This window comes from Aedes albopictus, chromosome 3 (assembly GCF_035046485.1).
Source record: "Aedes albopictus strain Foshan chromosome 3, AalbF5, whole genome shotgun sequence".
NCBI lineage: Eukaryota > Metazoa > Arthropoda > Insecta > Diptera > Culicidae > Aedes > Aedes albopictus.
In genome coordinates, this window is record NC_085138.1 from 116,761,163 (window position 1) to 116,784,265 (window position 23,103).

General features: G+C 41.2%; 1 protein-coding gene across 1 annotated transcript in view; it reads left to right on the forward strand.

Moving 5' to 3' along the window:
* The first annotated feature begins 2,397 nt into the window (after positions 1–2,397).
* The window catches only part of LOC109433391 (glucose dehydrogenase [FAD, quinone]-like), a 61,978-nt gene continuing 41,272 nt past the window's right edge, over positions 2,398–23,103 (forward strand). The window contains exon 1 of the mRNA XM_062859816.1: positions 2,398–3,004. The gene's annotated coding sequence lies outside the window, so the exon portion shown is untranslated. The remainder of the gene's footprint in view (positions 3,005–23,103) is intronic.

A 23,103-nucleotide genomic window follows, 5' to 3' on the forward strand; every position in this document is an offset into this window, starting at 1 on the left:
ATATCACCTTGGTCTGGGTACCTTCGCATTGCTCGATTTTGGGCAATGAGAAAGCGGACTCGTTCGCCAAGGTGGGCTTTGGAAAGCGATATTTAAAACCGTCATATCGCCTTCAATGTTTTTTTTTCGATTGCTCGTCAGCATGCCTTGGTCGAAAATGGGATGCAGGAGAATTGGTTAGGGTTCATTCGCATATTATGTAAAGCAAAATTTCCCCAATTTTGAACCCCCTCCCTCCCCCGCGTAACAACTTTTGTATGGGGATTTTTAAATATTTGTATGGAGCGTAACACAACGGTAGATCATGTCCCTCCCCGCTTAGCGTTACGTAATATGCGAACGAGCTCTTACATTCAATTCTCCAACAGGTATTAAAGGGGTTGGACGTGGGTCGAGAGTTTATCAAGATAATGTGTCGACTTATGTCCAATCACTACTTTCTGGGCTCGCACTTCTATCGAATAGGGCTCACAGATAGCAACCGCTGTAGCTGAGGTGCAGCCTATCAAGATATCAACCATGTTGTGTGGGAATGCCCCGAATACGGTATTGCCTGATCCGATTTGTGTGCATCCCTCAGGCCCCGAGGCAAACTAGAAAAGGAAGACATTAGAGATGTGTTAGATAAACATGATCTTGAGTACATGAAGATTGTGTACGACTTCTTGAAACAAGTCTTCGTTTGATATCCCCGTCTTGTTGTTCCACTTGCTCACCTCTTGCCCCTTCGAAAATCGTTTGTTTGTATCGTTACAGGTTGTTTGTCCACCCTTCGCTTGACCAGCAGCAACTACGTCACGACATGCTGCAGAGAGTTAACGGAAAGCCCCATTATCCCATCCCTTCCTTAAACATTATTGTTCCCTCTAACCTCGACCAAACCGCGAGTTTTACGGTTCCCCAAAACTAACCTAGTTAATAAGACACAAATATGAAATTCTCGCGCTTAATATCATACGGGCGTATCTACAATGATCGATTTCTCTTCATCGATTTTCTCTTTGGTGAATAACTTGGCCGGCAAATCATTTTTGGGTAATTTTGTTGTGTTAGATGCTAGTCCTAGTCGTCCTCCTCCGAAAAACACCGAAAGATAATCCGAATGTTGGTCGTAATTTCCGGAATAATTCGAAAATAAAATCGATGAAGAGAAATCGATCATTGCAGATACGCACGAAACATGGACCCTACGTGCAGAGGACCAACGCGCCCTTGGAGTTTTCGAACGGAAGGTGTTGTGTACCATCTACGGCGGAGTGCAGATGGAAGACGGGACTTGGAGAAGGCGAATGAACCACGAGCTGCATCAGCTGCTGGGAGAACCAACCATCGTCCATACCGCGAAAATCGGGAGGCTACGGTGGGCGGGTCACGTCATCAGGATGTCGGATAGCAACCCGACTAAAATGGTTCTCGAGAGTCATCCGACCGGTACAAGAAGACGTGGAGCGCAGCGAGCTAGGTGGGTCGACCAAGTGGAGGACGATCTGCGGACCCTACGCAGAGTGCGGAACTGGAGACAAACAACCATGGACCGAGTGGAATGGAGGCGGCTACTATGCACAGCAGAGGCCACCCCGGCCTTAGCCTGACCGGTAAGGTAAGTAAGATACGCCTGTATGGTAATAAACGCGAGAATTGTAAAACAAAATCAAAATGAATTCGGCTCTGTTATGCCTAATGGCGCATGAGCCTCTCTTTCAAATATTACGAAACGCTAAGGGGGGAGGGAGGAAGTCTAGCGCTGTGTTACGTTTCATACAAAATTCAAAAATTTCCCATACAAAACTTGTTACGTGGGGGAGGGAGGGGGTCTAAAATTGTCAAATTTTGTGTTACGTAATATTTGATTGATTGATTGATTTGTCTTTATTAAAGAGACTTTCAGCCCTTGGCTGGTTCGTCTCTTCGTAATATTTGGATGAACCCTATTATGTAACGTAAAAATCTTAATTTTTCGACCTCCCCTCTCCTCCGCAACGCTCTTTTGTATGAAATACCGAAACATTTTGTAAGGACCGTAACGCTCGGCCATACTCCCCTCTTCTCCTAGAGCGTTACGTAATTTGCAGACGGCACATTAGTAATAATACGCTTCTAAATTCATCCTATCCGAAAACAAAATAATTATTTGCACTATTTTTTTCCTCTTATCAGTTTTGGTTCCTTCTAAAACTGTTACAACTTACCCTATAACGATTTATAAATGGATCCCACGGATCACACCTATCCTGCGTCGCGGCGCTGGTAATGCCAATTATCACCAGGCAGAAGGGAGATACGCGAACGACGGTGAGTGTCTTTAGCGCCATCGACGCTCGACGCTGCTTGGCGTCTCATCGTTGCATACTTTGCGCTCGGAAAGGTACTCACGACGGCCGGCGGCAATAGCTTACCGGTGCGCGCGCGCGAATTAATTTTGTCGAAATGCTCTGCATGGACACATGCTTTTTAGCGCGTTTTGGCTCGGTTGCCGGCGCCGTCGTCACCGCGCCGTTTCTGCCGGTCGGTCGATCGATGGGCAGACAATACCTTTGTGGCTACAGGCTGCCTGCGCTGCATGTGTGCGCGATCTGCAAATCCGAACTGACTGGAAGCAAAATAACAACAATGAGGTCCGTGCGCGCGGCGGCGGCGGCTGTCGTCAGTTCGACTTGAGTGTGGAGAAACGCCAACGATAACAGATTTTGGTATAATTTTTTATTTTTCGAAAATAAATGCTTCAGTTATCGAGTGGAGCGCGTCGCGTGCAGAACGGTTTCTAGTTCCGATCTCCTTTTTTTTTTCGTCGGTTGGGCTGGGGTTGAGGGTGGTGAATCGTTGTGAGTTTGGGGTTGAATGCAATGCAATTGATTGGTTTATGAAACGAAGACAAGTGGCTATTGAAACATATCACAGAAGTGTGCCTTGTGAGAAAGTGTTGATGTGTTGTGTCAATTCAGGTGCATTGAAAATCATATAGAACAAATCTGGAGAATCAAAGCATTAGGAGCAAAATTAGAAGGTAGCGTGTGTTTGGTGTCATTCATAATTAAATTGTTACCCCAATGTCTAGACATGTGTTCTTGTTGAATTGATGATTAGAACTGTTTTGCAAATCGTTATTAATTACAGGTGGTAACAACCAGCGCTGAAAATGTCATTTCGACATATCTAGAATCAACCATCTACATCTCATTTCAGAAGCTGGATATGAAAATATGGTGTATGAAAAACTTGTGCGGCTAGATCAGTTCTACAAGAAAGTCATGGAAAAATGACTTTAACTTTAATATTTAAGGTTAATGTCATTGACTATCTTTTAGAAATGGCAATTGATATTTATGATGAATATCAATTGGCATGTTTCGAGGTTGGTCGACGACGTTTCCCTAAAATATTGGAGATAATACAGTTTTTGCTTGACTTTCTGGACGAACTGAGTAAGCCGCACAAGTTTTTTACATATCATTTTCTGGTTAAGCTTCTGAAATCAGCTGTAAATGTTTGATTCTAGATATGTCAAAATGACATTTTCAATATTGATAATAACAGATTTTTAAACGAGTACAATCCTTTGATTGATTGATTGATTTGTCTTTATTTGAGAGACTTTCAGCCCTTGGCTGGTTCGTCTCTTTTACAATCCTTTGAGAATATACTGAACTTATTTACTTTTCGTTTTTCGAAATGTTCACCAGATGACAGGTTATTACAATTTTGATTGAAATATACGGAAATATTTAATAAGTGAATTAATACTACTGAAAATATGGAACAATGTGAAACATCAGCAGATGACGAGCAGATGTACCGTAATCCGGAGCCAAATTGAATACTTTAAAACAAAAATTGTGGATAACATTACTATCAATTTAAATATTATCAAGTGAATCTCCGAAACTACGTGACAGAATTTTGTTCAACACATTTAAACTTTAAGTTAAATAACCCAAAATATCAAAAAATTGAAAATGAAACTTTGGGGTGAAATTGGCATGCAATTGAATATTGTTTATAAAGGAAAATTGCCTTCTCTGCTTTATTTTGCTCTTCTGAACCCGAATAACGCGTTAAAACTCTTACATTTAGTGAATTTGACTGTTAAAATTCAAAATTAAATTTTTAAATTGCCCTTCAAAGGCCTAAAGATAGGCAATTCGCTGTGAAATAAATGGATCCTATCACAATAAATAACTGTATCTTCGAAAATTTAAATTTGTTAAACTTATTCATATTCAGAATAGTTACATAACATTACAAAGAAGGCTCCACAGAAATATTACAACAGAAAATTTACGGGAAGTGCTAGTGCCAATCGATTGTTTAGTGCCAATTTTAGCTAGCTGCGAAACACATTTTAAATTCCTGAAAAATAAGGCAAAACTAACTTACATACTCATATATAGACATCTATGCACTAGATGAGGTAAGAAGTTGAGGATCATTACGACGTATAGAAGATCCTAGTATGGAATTACAATGTACTGGGGATCGCCAAAATGTTTGGGTTAGGCTACTTTTTGTCTCTCACAAAAAAGTTCAACATGCTGTAACTTTTCATAAAGAGCATCAAAAATTCTCAAATTTTGGCTGTTTGTCAACCTTTTATATGTGCATCATTGGTACAAATTTGGGCGCGATTGATTAATCTTTCGCGAAGCTAGAACCATTGTCGTAAAACACTATTTTTTAGACAACTGGTTTTTGATCAGTCATATCTCCGAAACCAGTGAACCGATTCGAATGAAATTTTGAACGTTTATCAAGAATATATTTATTCTTGTTGCAACATTACAAAATGTTATATTTTCCTACGACGAATAAAGTTATACTTGCTTGACATTTTCACCCATATAGAGGAAAATAAGTCAAATTTACAATACCACGCAAAAATTACTTAATATGTTCTTCCTTCAATCCAAATAGGCTCTAATATATCTAAATAGAGATATTTTGAGAACAGAAGCCGAATATCTTTGTATATCAAAACGAAAATTTAATGACATCAATGTAAAAAAAAAATCGAAAAAGATCCAAAAAGTGTCAATTTATAATAACTTTTTAATACGTTTGAAAAGTACCTATGTTTTAATAACTTGTGAAGCATTAATATATTGTTGATATACGTTCAAAATTTCATTTAATTTGGTTCATTGGTTTCTGAGATATAAAAGTTCAATAACAGGATGACTGAAGAATAGTGTTTTATGTAAACGGTTCTAGCTTCTCGAAACATTAACCAATCGAGCTCAAATTGTACCAATGATGCACGTATAATATTTTGACAAACAGTCGAAATTTGAGAATTTTTGATGCACTCTTTGAAAAGTTACAGCATGTTGAACTTCTTTGTGAGAGTGAAAAAAGTAGCCTATCCCAAACATTTTGGACACCCCCTGTAGTACCCAAAATATCAATTTTACCTCACTGATCAATTTGACCCTGGTTTACGGTACAGTACTTAACCCTTATAAAAAAATTCAAACCACTTGTTATAAAATTGACTTTGTTTTTTTTAATAGCCCACCAACTACCCCCACACCAAAAAGCTCAGTAGAGCCTCCTGGTAGTGGACACCTTATAATGTTAATACACACAAACAAATTATAATTTCTATAACATAACACTTAAGGTATAGTAGAAGGAGCAGCAACAAAAGTCCCAGTGGATTTCAAATCCTTTGAAGGGATTCAGAAGTTATAGCGGAAAGTGCTCAAAATTGGGACACTATTTGGGCACAATACCCTACTAGTTTTGGTTTGTACAAGAAAAAAAAATAAACAGTGGAATTAAATTTTCAATGTTTTGGGTATCATCTTTTTCAAGAGATTTTTCCAAGGTATGGCGAAAAACTGTGAATTACATTTAATATCAAAATCAATTAAATTGTTCCTAGCTGCTTTTAATCAGACATGGGAGTGCTCACAAATTATGTAGCATTTGACGTGTCATTTGTGGTTGCTCCCTATAAATAGTATTTTACTTAACAGTTATATAGAGAGTTTATTATTATAGTGAATAAAAAAAAAGCCAGACGATTTGAATTTTGAATAATTGCATGAGTCTTGGAAATTATGTATGTATGGTTTCGCCATTAGGGTGGGCCAAAAACGACATTACTCATTTATTTTTAAATTTTGAAAAGTCATAACTTTTGAACCTATTGACCGATTTTTAATCTTTTTTTTTACAATTCAAAAGATGATAAGTTCTAGATTTAAGAAAAAATATCGCAAAACAAAATTAGTTTTCTTTTAAATGCTATTTAAATTGTCAAAATATCAGTTATTTTTAAATGAATTTCACAATGTTGGACCACAACAACTATACTTTTTATATTTTTTTAACGGAAGTTCGACAATTTTTACATAACATTAAAAAATAGAAAAGTTCTTCAAGTTGTTTTCGAGCTGATTTTGTTTTGAAAATTTCAAGTTTTGTGCTCATATACGTAAAAATGACCATGCGTCTCCATCACTTAAAAATTTAATTTAATTTATTTATTTTTTGGATAAATATACAATATACATATACATATACATATACATATACATATACATATACATATACATATACATATACATATACATATACATATACATATACATATACATATACATATACTATATATGCAGCCATGGGCAGCTGGGTGAACTTCAGTTAGTAAAAAAATACCAGTGCATTCGCGTGCTGTAGAATGATAATCTTCCACGATCCTTGTGATCCTTGTGAATTCCTCCATAATTCTTTCTGATTTTCCCACGGAAGTTTGTTCTCAGATTCCTCCTAGAGTTCTTTCTAAGATTCATTCATGAGCTTCTCTTGGAATTCCTCCAGGAGTGCTATCAGATATTGATCTATGAGTTCTTTCAAAGTTTTCTCCAGAGGTTCCTTCGAGGGACCCCCAGGAGTTCTTGCTGAAATTACTCCAGCAGTTTCTTCTGGTGTTCCTCCAGAAATTAAATCTGGGAATCCATATGTAGCTTGTTATTTTGTTATTGGATTCGTCAAGATGTTCCTTAGGATTTTCTTTTTTGAGAATTCCTCCAGAACTGGCACAAATGTCCCTAATGGAGGATAACGTGCCTCTGGAGCCAGCCTTCTGATCCTTTACAAATACCCCCTTGAGTTCTTTCTGGGATTTTTCCAAGTTTGACCAGAAGTTGCTTCTTGAATTTATCCAAGAGTTCCTTCAAAGATTCTTCTTCTGGGAATTTCAACCGTGACTTTTATCCGGAATTCATTCCTTCCAACTTGAATGCGATATTTAGCAAAGCTGCTAATACTAGAATTGTTAATGAGCGCCCGACTTCAACTTACCCTTTTATACACTTAGAAAAGTGTTACGGTCCATTGAATGAAAAACGCCTTCTCCTCATAGTATTTTCTGTATAAACTTTGAAGGGCTTGGATAACCTCAATTTTCAACCAAATCAGCTCAAATTTTGGGAGAAGGCATGGATTATGATTACAAATCGAACAAGCAGTGTCAAAAGCAAAAGCGATTTTTCAACCACCATATCACATGAGGGGGCTAGAAGCAATCGAAGAATCTTTCGAGTAAATGAGGCTCAAAGTTTTCCACCAATCTACAATCCTTTACAAATTATATGGAGTTTCAAGATCAACCGAATTTTCTCCGCCGATTTATTGTAATTTTTCTAAGCAAGGTAAAATGAATCTCAAAAAGTTATATGAAGTTTGAAGTTTGGAAATATTTTAGTATGCTCTGAACTCAAATTCAACAAAAAGGCCACTTACACCCCTTTGCATCTGGATCCCTCTACTATGGGTAATTCTCGCTGAGACCGGCCCACTATTTACACCTTGTCTTCAAAAATGTTTAGGGTAGCGATTTTCTGAAAGTTCTTGCTAAAAAGTACCTACAGAAAATGCATTCGGTTACTCAAATTGATAGACCCCCCGTTAGTTAGAGCCACAACATTTTTTGCAGACCCCTCGATTTTGGTGAAATGGTGGCTCATTTAATTAAACCGTTATAACTCGAAAGTTTCTCCAAGAACCACCTCAAAACGAATTGTTATTGAAACGAGGAAAGATAGAGCTACTATTTACAATAATAAAAAATTGTGTCGGCCATATTGATTTCGGCCGCCATCTTGGATTTTTATACCAAAACATTTTTTTTTTCACCATGATGGCAACCACCGATTTTCGAAATTTTTGCATCAATTGAAAGCTGAGACATTTATACATAACAAATCAAAAAAGGCAAATATTTGGCATTATGACAAACAGTAAAATGGCACTTTTATTGTGTTTGAGAGGCCCTCGCGGAAAATGTTCCAGGTGTTCCGGAGCGGCCACATCAGTTGATACATACTTCAGTCAATTTTTTGTGCCCCATTCGCTCGAAATCATGAAGATTGATACGTCGCACGGCATGTACTGGTTGCAGACCAGAAATGTACCCGATGCAGTGAATCAAAATTCAACCTTCGCGCAACAATAATGACAATGTCGCAACCTGAATTTGTTGCGACATTTTACCCAATGCGACGTAGATTTGTCCCAACTTGAAAAGAATGGGATAAAGATCATGCATGCATCGGGTTGCTTGTTAGAAAATCTTACCGCATTTGAAATTTGCATTTATAATGCACACAGCAATAAATTTAAAGAAAGGCATACATAGAGGGAATTTAGTGCATAAATTAAGTTCGGATTTTAATGAAGAAACTTAGTTCACGAGAACAGATCTTGTTCCTGTGCAGATGGGGACAAGGGGGTTTCCAGGAAGTTCCCAGGAAAACCAAAATATGAGGTTCCGAGGGGCTGTAGAGGCGTTTCGGAGGGTTCTATGAGCCTTTTAAAGACGTTTCGACAGGTTTCATTTCAAGGAGGCTCCAGGGAGTCTCAAAGGCGCTTCAGTAGGTCTCAGGAGCACCTCAGCAGACTTTCAGGTGGCCGCTTCAGGCGTTTCAGGAGTGGTACCACGGGCCTTTCAAGGGGTCCCAGGGGGTTTCAGGGGGTACCATGTGATCTCAGTGTCGTATCATGGGATCTTAGAGGCGTTTCAGGGCACTTCAGGGGGTTCCAGGGACCTTCATAGGCTTTCAGGGAAGTGCAGAGATCTCAGAGCGCTTTAGAGGTTCATGGGGGTTCCAGGGGGCCTCTGGGACGCTTCAAAGGTTCTCAGAGATGTTCCAGGGGGTTTCAGGTGCACATGGATTTTAGGGACGTTTCACGTCCCAGGGGGTATCAGGTGAATGGCAAGAGAGCCCGAAGGGGTGTCAAGGAGTGCCAAGGAGTCTCTGGGGCGCATTAAACGGGTCCCAGTTAGTGATGGAATTGTTCTCATCATGAAGCAATTCGCGAGTGAAAAGCCAACACAAGGCCTACTCATGATTCGGAGAGTAAACATTATGTGAATTTATTACCCGCCTGATTCGTGAGTAAGAAGCAAAACAAAAACACTCATGAGTTTTTTGTTCGTAATGAACTAGTGAAGGTGCGGGAAGTACATTTTAGTGTGGTTATAATAGCAAATCCAGTGAATATTCATCATAAACTAATGCTTTATGCTTCATTGTTTCTGAATAGCAGGACTGCCAGTCGTGAAAATGCGATTTTCGTCGAAATGCAAAAAGCTCAGAGAAACTTCGCGAATCACAGGCGAGTGCTTGCCGGCTTCGTTTATTCACGAGTAACGAAGCGCGAGTATTCTCGGGCACCTGTTTGTTGTTCACTGGTAGGTTTGTTTTAGTTAGTGTCTGCTCAGCTGCAATCTTCATCATTTTCCATCCTTGGTCCCAGGAGGTTTTAGGGAGCCTCCGAGATGTTTCAAAGAGTCTTATGGAGTTCCAGGTATGTTCCAGAGAGACTCAGGGGAGTTTCATGAGGTCTCATGGATGTTTTGGGAGTTTTAGGGGCTATCAGAAGATCTCAGCGGCGTTTCAAGAAGGTCCCAAGGGGTTTCAGATGACACCATGAGGTCTCAGGTGTGTTTCAGGGGGTCTCAGGGATACTTTGAAAGGTCTCAGAGGTTTTTGGGATGTTACGGAGGGTCTCAGAGGCGTTTGAGGAGGTTTCAGTGGCTTGAAATGCCCTTGAAACACCCCTGAGATCACTTAGTTTTTCCCTGAAACGTCTCTGAGACCACTTGAAAGTCCCCTGTGATCTTCGGAAACTTCCGTGATGCTCTTTGAAGCGTATTTGAGGCCCCCTGGAGCTCCCTAAGATGCCCTGAAATGCCTTTGAGACTTCATGATACCCCTTGAATGTCTTTGAGACACTCTGGAAGTTCCGCTTTGAAACATACCTGAGGCCCCCTGAGGATCCCCTTAAACGCCTCTGAGAGTTATTGATTTTGTATGTTGTTACAGCACTGAATAGCTGCTGATGGAAACAGTACTGAGCTTAAAGAACACAAACAAGTTCAATCACTCCAAAAGTCTATTGATATAAGTAATATAATTGCTTTCATAAGTTTATTTGTAAGTTTTTGTGTATATCAGACATCTGCAATGGAGCAAGACATTAAAATACAGGTCGGACTCGATTATCCGGGGATTCAATTAACCGGGGGCCCGATTATCCGACAAAAATGGCTCGATTTTCCGGGAAAAGTTTGTTTCTGCCTTGTTTACAAATTTTTAGATTAAAATATGTCGAAAGCTGTGATAAACATCAAACACAACACCTGTAAATAGGATTTAGCCTATTAGAAAAGAATTTTTATTTTTTTACATTTTTCAGTTAAAATTTCATTTTCAAAAAACATGGTTATTACAATACCAGACGTTGAGTTTAGGCACTTAAACGTCATGTATGTTGGCTTCTATGGTTAAAGAACAGTTTTTGAATGAAGAACATCAAAAACCAAAGAAAAGAAGCATGGCTCGATTATCCGGGTGATTCGATTATCCGGGGTGAAATAATTTTGGAGTCACCCGGATAATCGTGTCCGACCTGTACCACTTTTTGCTTCAAAATTGACCTTACATGTCATTAGTACAAGAAATTATTACACGACGACTTCAAAGTGTCTTACAAATCGCTCCCCGCTACTCCCCGCGGGGATATTCCGTGCAAATGCTCGTTTATGTATGCAGAATCGGTTAAGGAAAAATGCAACTGCCAAGAGCTGCCAAAACAATAGCGCCATCATGATATGTGTATAGTAAAATTGAATGAAAAACATCCATTTTGTTCGGATTTTGTTCGAATAAATCGACAAAAAATAAAAAACCTATAAAATGAAATTGAGCGCTAATTCTTGTTTCAATACATTAATTTAGGCTTAAACTAGCAGACTACTATAGTTTGGCAATTTTTGCCAGGTATTTTCATATCTGGACCACTGTGCCCCGGAGCAAACACTGATACTCCCTAAAACGCCTATGAGACCTCCTCGTAATCTTCCGAATAGTTTTAGACACCCTTGAAACGCCACTGAGATCTCCTTGAACCTCCATAAGCCTCGTGAAACACCTTCTAGCACCCCTGAAACGCTTCTTGAGGCCTCTGAAGACCGTTGGAATGCTGTGAGACCCTTCGAAGTGTTCCTGAGACCCCCATGAATCCTTTAGCGCTCCTAAAACCCCTGGAGCTCTCTGGAATTATCTGAAGTATCCCAGAGTTCCCCTGGAGCCTCCCTGGGATCTGCTGAAACGCTCTCGAACCCCTATTGGACCTCCTTGAAGCCTATGAAACCCCCTGTAACGCTCTTGAGATCCCCAGGTACCCATCTGAAACCCGCTGGGACCACCTGAAATTAATACCTGTCAGATCTCTTGATTACCCCCTCTCCCCTCCCCTGCATCAGTAAACCTTTGGGACCCCTTTGATACGTTTCTGAGATCTTCTGGATCTTCCTGAAATCTCTTGGGACTCCCTAAAATGCCCCTATTACCTCCCTTTGCTCTGCCTAATAAGCGCCTCCTGGCCGTCGATGCCATATTTATCGACATTACATTTTCTTTTGCACAATATTAGTACTCAATAGCTCTCACTCTTTTTATGAAGGGCATACAAAGGTGCATACATTAAAAGTGCATAAAAATAACATGCACAAAAAGAGGTTTTAGAGTACCCAATTTTGTAAGCCCCATTTTGGACGACCTTTTTGTTCTCATTGACTTACGATCGAACTTTAACCAATACATCCATGGTCGGTCATCATCAAACTACTGCCGAATGACAGAAAACACAGGTCGGACTCGATTATCCGGACTCTGGTGCTTCCCAAAAAATAATCTCACAAACAGAATGTTCTATAAAGCTGAATTTTTTATATTTCCAATCCATCTTTGTATAGTGATCAGTCAAAATTTTAACTTCTCACAACATTCCGTTTGTGAGATATTATTTTGGGAAACGCCAGAACCCGACTCCGGATAATCGAGTCCGACCTGTATACGGATAAAATGTGTCAAGAACTGTTTATAGAATAGCAATGAATGTATTCCAAAAATGTGCTGATAAAATCGAGTTACTAATGTAAAGTGATATGTGCGAAAAGCGAAACAATGTCAGTCATTAAGATCCAGCCAGCAGTAAAGACATCGCCAATCAAAAGGCCTATCTGTGCGATGAATATAGTATTCTAGCCGGACGGCCTATGGATACCTACGTGCTTGCCACCTGCACAACTGGAATCCTAAATAGGTAATGTTCTTCCAAGCAATTTTTTGTCATTTCTTAGCCGGTGGTTTTGGCTCGCGACTGTGATTTGTCACATAGCTAACGAACGAGTGACCAAATATTTGAATATGCTAAACGGTTTCATGGAGAACTTTTTCACGCTCGCGACTTTCTCTGCACATTATGAATAATTCATGTGTTCGAAATAATGCTAAAAATGAGGGATAGGGTCATTTAGCACTTTCAGAGTAACAGTTTGGCATATGTTTATGTTTATTGAAAAGTAGAACAGGGAGGATTTAATTGTTTTCTAGAAGTTAAAGAAAAATACACGTTAGGTCATTCAACTTTATATGTAGATAAGGGGGAGTGACCATCATTTAGACAGTATTTGTACAGCGAAATGATACAAGAAATTTTATGTTTTTATCAATATATTGCAAAGCTGAAACTGGGTTTATTTAATTCAAAAATCAAAGTAGTTTTGACCCGGTTTTGACCTATCCAACTGGGATAACTGGAGCTGGCAACTAGTTGTCAAAGATGCTGCTGAGATATGATAGTGCGTCAACAGCATCCGATTGACGTCAACTGATTTTGTGGCTTTATTGGTGGAAATTCCCAGTTCCCTGACCTGATTAGCATTTACATCCAGGTATTAGATTTCACAATAATTCATTAGAGGCGAATAATGTGTTACAATGCACAATATTGGCTATAATTATTGAATGACTCCTTTGTTAAACAATGTTTCCGCAAGCATTATCATACAAACACCAATACCTATTAGAAGACATTTATTTGCCAAATTTACTTCCGACAGAACAAAGAAGTTCCCATGCTCTGGTGATCGTTATTACCGTATAACTGGCGTCCCACCAAACGATTCGATGGGAAATCTTTTTACAATCCGGCACAAAACAAACTGCCCGATTTCAATTGCACCGCGCTAAATTACCCTCGACATTGGACCAGTAACCTTACCATTGACTGACTGACTGGCTGACGGCGCGGCGGTGGCTTCCGCATGCTGAGCGAAAATGCACCGGTCGGTCCCGGCGAAGGAAGACTCCGCGCAAAGAAATGATGGGTGGTAATTACAGTGTTTGACACGGTGGCTAAACATCACTTTATGGCGCTAAATAATTTTGAACCGGGAGAATTGAGTGTCGCACACGTTGTTGCCGATCTGTATTGCTGCTTCACCGAGCGAGCGTTTAGTGTGTAAATATGGTGCTAATAATGTTCGAGCGGCGCTACTGGGCTTGACGCTTTTAGTCGCACTAGTATGGATATTAGGCATTCACGATGCATTATTATGCGTGATTTACGGGCCTCGATGGACATCATCATCAGCTATGGAATTTGGTTTGAGATCTACGGCTAGAATGGGTGTTGGTCAAACAAGAAAACAAACATCAGTCAGTGTATACTTTCTTGGAAGATATTTACAGTGGATGGTGTATGAAAATGTCAATGACCTGAACGAACATCAGTGTGCGTTCGAGAAGGTGGAGTGCAGGGTTTGAGTGTTTTGTTTGATGTGTGTAATTTAAGCTGAAATTGATTGCTAGTATTACAAAAACGACGGAAAAGCGTACGAAAATTTGTACACGTTAGGGGCTGCTCATGGAACACGTTAACCAGCTGTTTAGCGTTTTAGAATTCCAGTAACCTGATAGACTTTTGTGCACATAAAAAATAAACAACTTGGTAGAAGCGTAATCAGTTGAATTGCACCATTATAACGGATGGTAATTTTATTCTTATTTCAAAGTGCTCTCAAAATTGCATAACCTTAAAAAAAGCTATATGAATTATCTATCATAAAGACGTAATACTGCTCTTTATAGAAAATACAAAACTTTAGAAAATGAAATGTAGTAACTTTCACAGTAGATATATGTAGTGGGGGTGAAGGACGAATGGCCAACAGGTTAAAGTCCCTCTTCAAAAGCATATAAGGTACACCGGGGCAAGTTGAAACGGGTGGGGCAAGATGAAACAGCGGGTTAACATGGTGTTTTCTGATGATGATAAACAGTTTGATCGCCATAACATATAGTTTTTGATTCAAACCATCTTTTAGCGAAGGATAAATTTACAAATTGTATTGAAATCTATTTCAAAACTTCGTGTTTCATCTTGCCCCACCCGTTTCAACTTGCCCCGGTGTACCTTACCATAGACAAACAGACGGCTCACTTTACCCTCTTCCCTTCGTTCCCTTTTTAACGGACTATTCAAATACTCTATAGTTCGCAAATCTCTCACTCATGGCGCTCGCATCGTTCTTGTTCCTGTTTGAGGTTTGCTAACTACCGCCATCTACTCAGTGGGTTTGCGAAACACAGCGTAATTAGCATTGAGCGATTATACTTTTGAAACGATAATTTTAATCGCATTTTGTTCCAAGTGATACGTCTGTTTGTCTGTGCATATACACTGTAGTGATGCTGGAGCAACTGCTACTTTTTTTTAATGAAAAAGAAAATCGAGTAAAATACTATCCCTTTTGGTTCCAGCTATGAGTTTGCATCCTGTGATAGTTACGTATTCTGACCGCAACGTGCGTCCCCTGTATCTGCTCTCCTACTCGGTATCGGATCGCTTGGTGGTCACTATGGGTATAGTCTTCACATACTTTCCAATTCGCATTACTTCAGGACCAATTCGCATTACTACAGGACGTGCCATCGATTATAGACCCTCCCCGAGCAAAGTCTAACAACAAAATGATAGCAAATCGAAAACACGATTTGTAATCAGCAGCAAATTGATATCATATTTTGATATCAGATTGACTTGATTAATTTCGATTTCAAATTTTGATATCGTTTTGCTGTCATTTAAAATAATTACAAATGTTTAAGCACAGACAAACAGACGTAACACTCTTCAAAACGGCTTGGCTTATGCATTTAACGATCAATTCAAATTTCATTTGATTTGCGCGATCCTTCCACCAGAGGCGCTAGTGTTCGATCGCTTTGACGTTCGCCAGTGTACACGTTGTTGAATGATGCAAACGAAAATTACAGGCGATTTGTGTAGTAGTGTGCGTGTTAGCAAACGTCAAATCGAAATCCATCATGGCCGACAGTGTCTCACGCGGTTATACCAACAGGTAGCAGTGTGCTCATAAAAAAGACACCGGGCAAAAGTTTTTGATGAATTTCCTTAAAGAGTTACGTCTGTTTGTCTGTGGTTTAAGTTTTTGAGTCATTTCAAAACTTCTTGGCGACCTTGTATAAAGCATCTAATGATATACCAACGGTGCAATTAGCGTATTGCATTTAGATTTCCATATTATTCGAAAAAACTCTAAATTTAACGATTTTTCCATTTTTTCGCACTGATAGCAAAAACAGTAATCAATTTGCCATCACTGATAGCAGGAATTGTTTTCAACTTGCTGTCACAGGAACATTTTTCTGCTCTCATTCTTGATGTTTTAACCGTTAAAACGACCAAAACGACATCAACCTGAGTAATTATAATTCGCAATATCACAACATCAAAATAAGTTTTCGATTTGCTGTCAGACTTTGCGCGGGTCTGCCATGGCTACGATAGATGCTTGTAGGTAGACCCTTCGTTGATTAGAATTACATTCAACCTGGATAGTGCTTCAAACAGGATCCTACCTCTGGGATTCGTGAGGAGGATACCCCACTCAACCACCCAGGCATTAAAATTGCCGGCTATGATGACTGGCCTTCTATCACCGAGTTTCTGCATTAGATACTTGATCTAATGCGCCTTTTTTTCCTTCTAAACCATAGGGGGATAAATCTTCTCAACAGACACCCTAACAGGAAGGTTAGGGAAGTGTGGGGTTAAGGCCGTCTTCTACAACACTAGTAAAAGCCAGGATTACTCTCTCCTCGACCCACTAAAACACATTCCTATGGTCACCAAACCCTACGTCTCTCCGGAACCACCAAGAAGGTATTGCTTCAGAGAGGGGCTAGTGCATATCGCACCCACAAGGATGGCTGCCGTAGCCTAGCAGCAACGAACATCGATGACTCGCTCTGGAGAGTCTATCACGGTAGCCAAGGATAGGGTGCGACTCAAAACTCTTTGCGTGCCGCACACTCTGCTACGAGACAGCACAACAAACTAGAAGGAGACGAGTACGCGCAATCGGCTGTGTGTTGCTCGCTTACTTTGCCGCGCGCTGGAGCTCTCACGCTCTGTCGTATGCACTCTCTCGGTGCTTGTCTCCGTGCTTGGCACTTGGCTTGATACTACGCACGATTGGAAAAATTTCGAATCAAACGACCCATCACTTGTCAACCCTTGACAAGCTTAACAACTTTGCCGAAAACACAAACTCTTCAATTAATTTATTAATTGATTTTTTCTGTTTGGAGACAAGCGCAGTCCCAAGCACCGTGCATTACTCCCTGCGCCGTAGAGCTAGTGCTGCGATTGTCTCTCGCACAATTACGAAAGCTCTCACTCATACGTCTCTTGTCTCTCGGCAAAACGGGAGACGAGCACTTGCGATTGTGTGAAGCACACGCTTTTTTCGCACCGCACGGTGCATGCCGCCAATCCCTGACGGTAGCATGCTGGCGCTTAGCCAGTTTCCCGAGTGGTCCTTGCACCTCCCTTTATCCTCGGAAGGCGGGCAGGGTCAACCCCGCCCGCGCCCAACTGCTTTGCAGACATCAAGAACTGATGCCCACGTGCAACACGATCTGACCTGCCCGCAAAGGAAGGGTATCACTACCCTTCAGGCCCTATTAGACGCACCCGAAGGTTGTAGACAGCAGGGTCTCACCTACACGCTCAGAAAACCGTTCTGATAAACGTGAACAAACAAACGCAAATATGAGAACAAGCAAAATATACACCGTGAACTGGAACTAGTTCCAGCTGTCAGTATGGGCGTTCTAGAAACCGTGACATCTAGTTCACGGTGTACATTTCTTATTGTTGTTATCGTTGCTATGCATAGTTCCCGTTTGTTCCCGTTGCCGTGACTGGGAGTGCGCGTATATCGGAACGGATTTTTTTGCGTGTACCCCGACTTGCCGGGGACCCCTTTCCAACCGCGGGCTCGGATCCAACCCAGTAGATCGACGCCACGACAGCACCGCTACCGAGACTTCCTCTCCGCGGCCACTTAATCGCTGTAAGGGTGGATCTCGACCGCAGGGCACCTGTATGACCTACGAAGCCGACTTCGAACCCCTGGACCACCTCTTGTACTGCATCTGGACTAGCCATTCTCCGAGTCCACGCGCCACCTCCTCTGTAGCTCCCAGACGATATGGGTATTAGCTGTTGAAACGGCGTTCCCGCTAACCTCATCCCTACACATCTTCTGGACTAAATTGTCCGGAGTTGTGTCCTCCCCGCATGTGGCAAGCATGCGGTCACGCATTGTGCGAAAGCGCGGGCACACGAACAAAACGTGTTCCGCCGTTTCCTCTAAACCATTGCACACTGGGCATTCGGGAGAATCCGCATGCCCGAAACGGTGTAAGACCTGAAAGGACCTGTGTCAGGTGGAATGTAACTTCCCCATGGCGCCTATTAATCCAATTATCTACCCTCGGTATCAACCTATGGGTCCACCTTCCTTTGGTGGAACTGTCCCACGCGCGCTGCCATTTGACCATGAAGGCCATCCTGGCAGTCCTGCGTATGCCTCTTGTGCCGCGCATTTCGAAGCACTCCGCGCAATAGCGGATTCCCCTTCGTTTCTTTTGGAGCACTATCTCGGCCGTTTTGGTTACAGCCCTAATAGTGGCTACCGTCAACCAACTCTTCCGGAAACCGAACTGGCTATCCGAGAGCCCAGGGTCATCTGGTTTCTTGGTATAGACCATCAGCCTTGACAAAATGATCCATTCCAACAGTTTCCTGGCGGTGTCCAGAAGACCGATAGGTCCTAGGATAGGTCTGTATTTCGATGGGCCGGCAGATGGCTTCCTGGGTTTGGACAGTAGTTCCAATCTTTGCACTTTTCATCTTTCCGGAATCTCGCCTCCGTATAGGCATATCTGCATAGCCATCCAGTCAGTGCTAGGCCTCGATGGCCGTGTTTATGGCTACTATCGGGATACTTCCGGACCCGGAGATTTGTTCAACTTTAGCGACTTCGCTTTTGCGATGAGCATTCACAGGAGCAACCTCGCTTTGGCCGGTTTGGTAATAGGGAACGGGATCCCATGGTCTTGTATTGTGGCGTGGGAACAACGTTTCCATGATCTTCAGCACCATCTCTGGGGAGCGTTCTGGTGGTATTGACGTGGTTTTCGTTTTAGCCATGACTACTCTGTAGGCATCACCACAGAAGATCGTTTTAGCTGTCTGGCAGAGATTATCGAAGCACGATCGCTTACGCGGCTTACTCTCTTTGTCCAGTTTAAGGCTGTCACTTTGTTTCATTCTACCCTCATTAGTGTGAGTTTTTTGCATCCTTTTTCTAGCTCTTTGGCGGGATGGTGGAGCTCTGCGATTTCTGGACACAACCAGTATACCGGTTTGAGTCCATTTCTGGATAGGGATCGCCTTAGCATCGCGGCGTTGCATGCACGGCTTAGGGTTCCGACTAGAGACTAGATCATCTCTGGATAGATCGTCGGTGCTACCCTCCATAAGCAATCGCTCCACAAATGTCGGTTTATCGAAGCGCGAGGTTAGCCATCCTCGATGACTGTCTATGACCTGTATAGTCGACGTGGCCATCTTCCTTTGTGTTCTACGCTTTATCGAATCGCCAGATGGTCACTGTGCGTGTACCAATCGTCGACCCAATCCAGTCCGAGCTAGGGTTTAGACCCGGTCTTCAGAAGGTCACATCAACCACCGTTCCTATTGTAGATTTTTTTTTTGTCTAGGTTCGTGACATCTACGTTCAGTCTGGCCATAGATTCGAGTAGAGCCCAGCCTCTGGCGTTAGTCGAGCCTCATCACTACTCATTCACTCGAGCCTCATCATTACTCACTCAATCGCCCAGGCGTTGAAGTCTCAACCGATGACCACAGGACTTAATCCCCCTAGTGCGCTTGATAGCAAATCTAGCACTAGCATCGACGAAAACTGGTCTATCGGCCACCTTGGGGCATAACAACTGCAGTAGCTATTGTAAAGCCGCCGTGCGACGTTGCAATTATTTCCTGGACCGGAAAACGAACGGTTGTACAGATCGCTGCTAGCTTGGCCTTATCCGCTACCCAGTTCCCATTATCGGGAGGGATACGGTATGGGTCCGATAGTAGGGCGATGCCTGTACTTGAATGCGAGACTGATTGTACGACATTTCCCCGAAAACCAGTTCCCCGAATGAAGTTTCCCCGAAAGTTATTTCCCCGTTAAACGATTACCCGAACGAACCGTTTCCCCGAATGTACCGTTTCCCCGAATGTACCGTTTCCCCGAATGTACCGTTTCCCCGAATGTACCGTTTTCCCGAAATATTTATAATACTATCTTTAGCACTGGTTTATAATCATTTTCTTTATTAATTCCATTGTCTGAAGTAGTCATTGAAACGTAGTAGCGGAAAGTTAGCTTGAGTACAAAGTGTGCCAATATGTACTTTTTAGAAAGATTTCAAGATCATGGAAATTTTCACATCTCATTGATATTGTGCATTCCCTCTTACCATGAATTCTTCGAGATATAATGTTCTTCATGATGCTTCAATGAGGTTTGCTTTTTTTTAAATATGGGTCGTTCGTTTCTGTTGTACTGATTGAAAATGATATGGCACTCAATTAAGAACACGCTCATCATAATTTTCCCTTCTTTCATTCATAGGCTGTTCTTTCTATTTATTTTTTGAATTTTCAATCGATGAAAACGCCTTTTAAACGCAAAATACCTTTAAAACGAGTCATCGTGATTATGGTAGTAATCTGCTCAAGTTCATTGTCATTGTAAAACACATGATCCAGTCTTAAAGTATTCTTGCTAGCGAAGGAAGTCTATGAGCACAATTTTAATGTGTATTACCAGGCTTTAAAACAAAAGTCAATGTAATTCAATTTGTTTGTTTGAACAGATTTGAAGCCAAGCACTCTTCAGTTTTATTTTTGTATGGATCAATCATGACCGAAGTAGCATTTGGAATTGACATTTCTACAGAACATACTAGTAGTTAGACCGCCGGCAATATTTTGAAAGAACAGTATGTGATGAAAGAAGGGAGAATCTTTGATGAAGATTTCTACTAGACCGCCTATAGATGCCTACTAGAACAGTCGGTCACAAAAAAAAATAAATATAAATATAACAGCAGTCAAATTACTGATGATTGATGGAGCAGTTTTTCTTGAATGAACAGCCTATGTTTGAAAGAAGGAAAATTTTATTAAATGAAAGGTTATCAATCTAGCCAAAAAGACGCTGCTGGATCTTTAGGCAGAAGAATGTCAGGCCGCAGTACGTTAGGCTGCAACCATTAGGCCGGAAGTATCATTACGCCGGACGAGCATCATTACGATTGAGTTGAAAGCCAAGAAAAAACCTATAGTTTGATCAAATATGTATAACCCAATACTCAAAAGAATAGCCGATTTCTCAAAGAAGGGTAATCTGTCATGGGACAGTCAGTGGTTTGATAAATTACTACCGTCAATAAGCTATGCAATATTACAACTAAAAACAACTACGTGTTATAAAAAGAGGCGAAATTTTCAGATGGAATGTTGGCAGGGTTCACTTCCCAAGTAACATTGTTTAGTCAAATACACTAGAAGAAGTTCTTAGAACCATAATAAAACCAAAATAATAGATAGAAAGATTTATTGTGGTTTTCAAAACCTCTACAAGACTAATTGCCTATCAACATGTTACTTGGGTTGATCATCAGTTCTTCAGTAACAGTATATCATCAACATCAAGAAATCATCTATGTGAGAAAAGGGAAAAGGATAAAAGAATATTGTTAAATCATGGAAGTATATCCCAGTATCCATAGAATTAACTAGATTCGAAGAATGTAAAGCACTCAAGGGACTCATACATCTTCTAGACCTTCGAAAACAAATATTAACATCGTTTATGAAGAAAATTAAGAAGACGGCCTACTGACCCATTCTACCCTATGAACTTCAGCTTCGCAAACCATTCGGCTTAACGTACTTCGGTCTGACGTACTTTGGCTATTAAGCGTACTTCGTCCTAAAGACCCGATGCCCCTAGTTGTGCATTGGGTCAATGTTAAATAGCATATGCAATAATCTTTTCGGGGAAACGGTACATTCGGGGAAACAGTACATTCGGGGAAACATTTTTCGGAGAAATAATACATTCGGGGGAAAAACTTTCGGGGAAACTTCATTCGGGGAACTGGTTTTCGGGGAAATGTCGTACAATCGCGAGACTAATTGCCACAGCAACTGTAGTGCGGCTTCACAGTGGTTCAGTAGCTGTGTAACCTGCATTATCGTTGGTTGGCTCAACCACATCGTATGCCTGGAAATTTAGACCTGCCCATGGGGTTTGTGTCCAGAGCTAGATCAGCGTAAGTCGGGAATGTTACACCAGAGCCAAATTGGTGGACAGATAAAGAACGCTTCAAGTAGGTATCACTCTTCTTTACTTAGGGAGCAGACCGGCACGAATACCAGCCCAATGACGTTGACCGATGCGTAAGTTATGCCGTATCTATTGAACCATGGCGTGATCAGTGCACTGATCAGTATACCATAATCAGGATGTTACTGACATCGATCCTTATGTGCCGGTTGGCACACCGGGTGTTTGAGCTACGGATGTTTGAAAGCGGTGCCAGATTGCTTGAACGGAGTTGTTTGCGGATATGTCGTTTTTAAGGAATCCAACAGAGCCCACTACTGACATAGACATGCTATGCTTGATCTGTCTGGATACCAGCAGCTCGGTTACACCCCGAAGAACGAGCCAAAGATGATAATTTACGCGGATGGGGCAATGATTTTCGCTTGGGAATAAAAATCAACAGCAGCCTTATCGATAATACGATGTCTTCTGCCATGAAATGTTTTTGCCTTTCTCGTACACTAAGTGTACTGGAAAGGCTATATGTTCACTCCAAAAATGACTTTTTGATAGAAGGCCCGGAGGGTCGAGTCACATATACCAATCAACTCAGCTCGACGAATTAAGGTGATGTCTGTGTGTGTGTGTGTGTGTGTGTGTGTGTGTGTGTGTGTGTGTGTGTGTGTGTGTGTGTGTGTGTGTGTGTGTGTGTGTGTGTGTGTGTGTGTGTGTGTGTGTGTGTGTGTGTGTGTGTGTGTGAGTATGTGTGTGTACAAAATAAACTCACATCACTTTTTGGCAGTAAACCTACCACCAACCGATTTTAATGACCGACGGTTCATTCGACGCGGTCCCATTCGGTGATTCTAGAACCCAATTGGGCCAAATTTTTGCTCAAAATTGCGATATCTCTACTGGTTTCTGAGATATTTGAAAAAAATCTCGTTTTTTAGTATTTTTTTGGGTTAAGTACCAAAATATAACATTTTTCTCAAATATCTCGGAAACCTGTGGAGATATCGCATGGG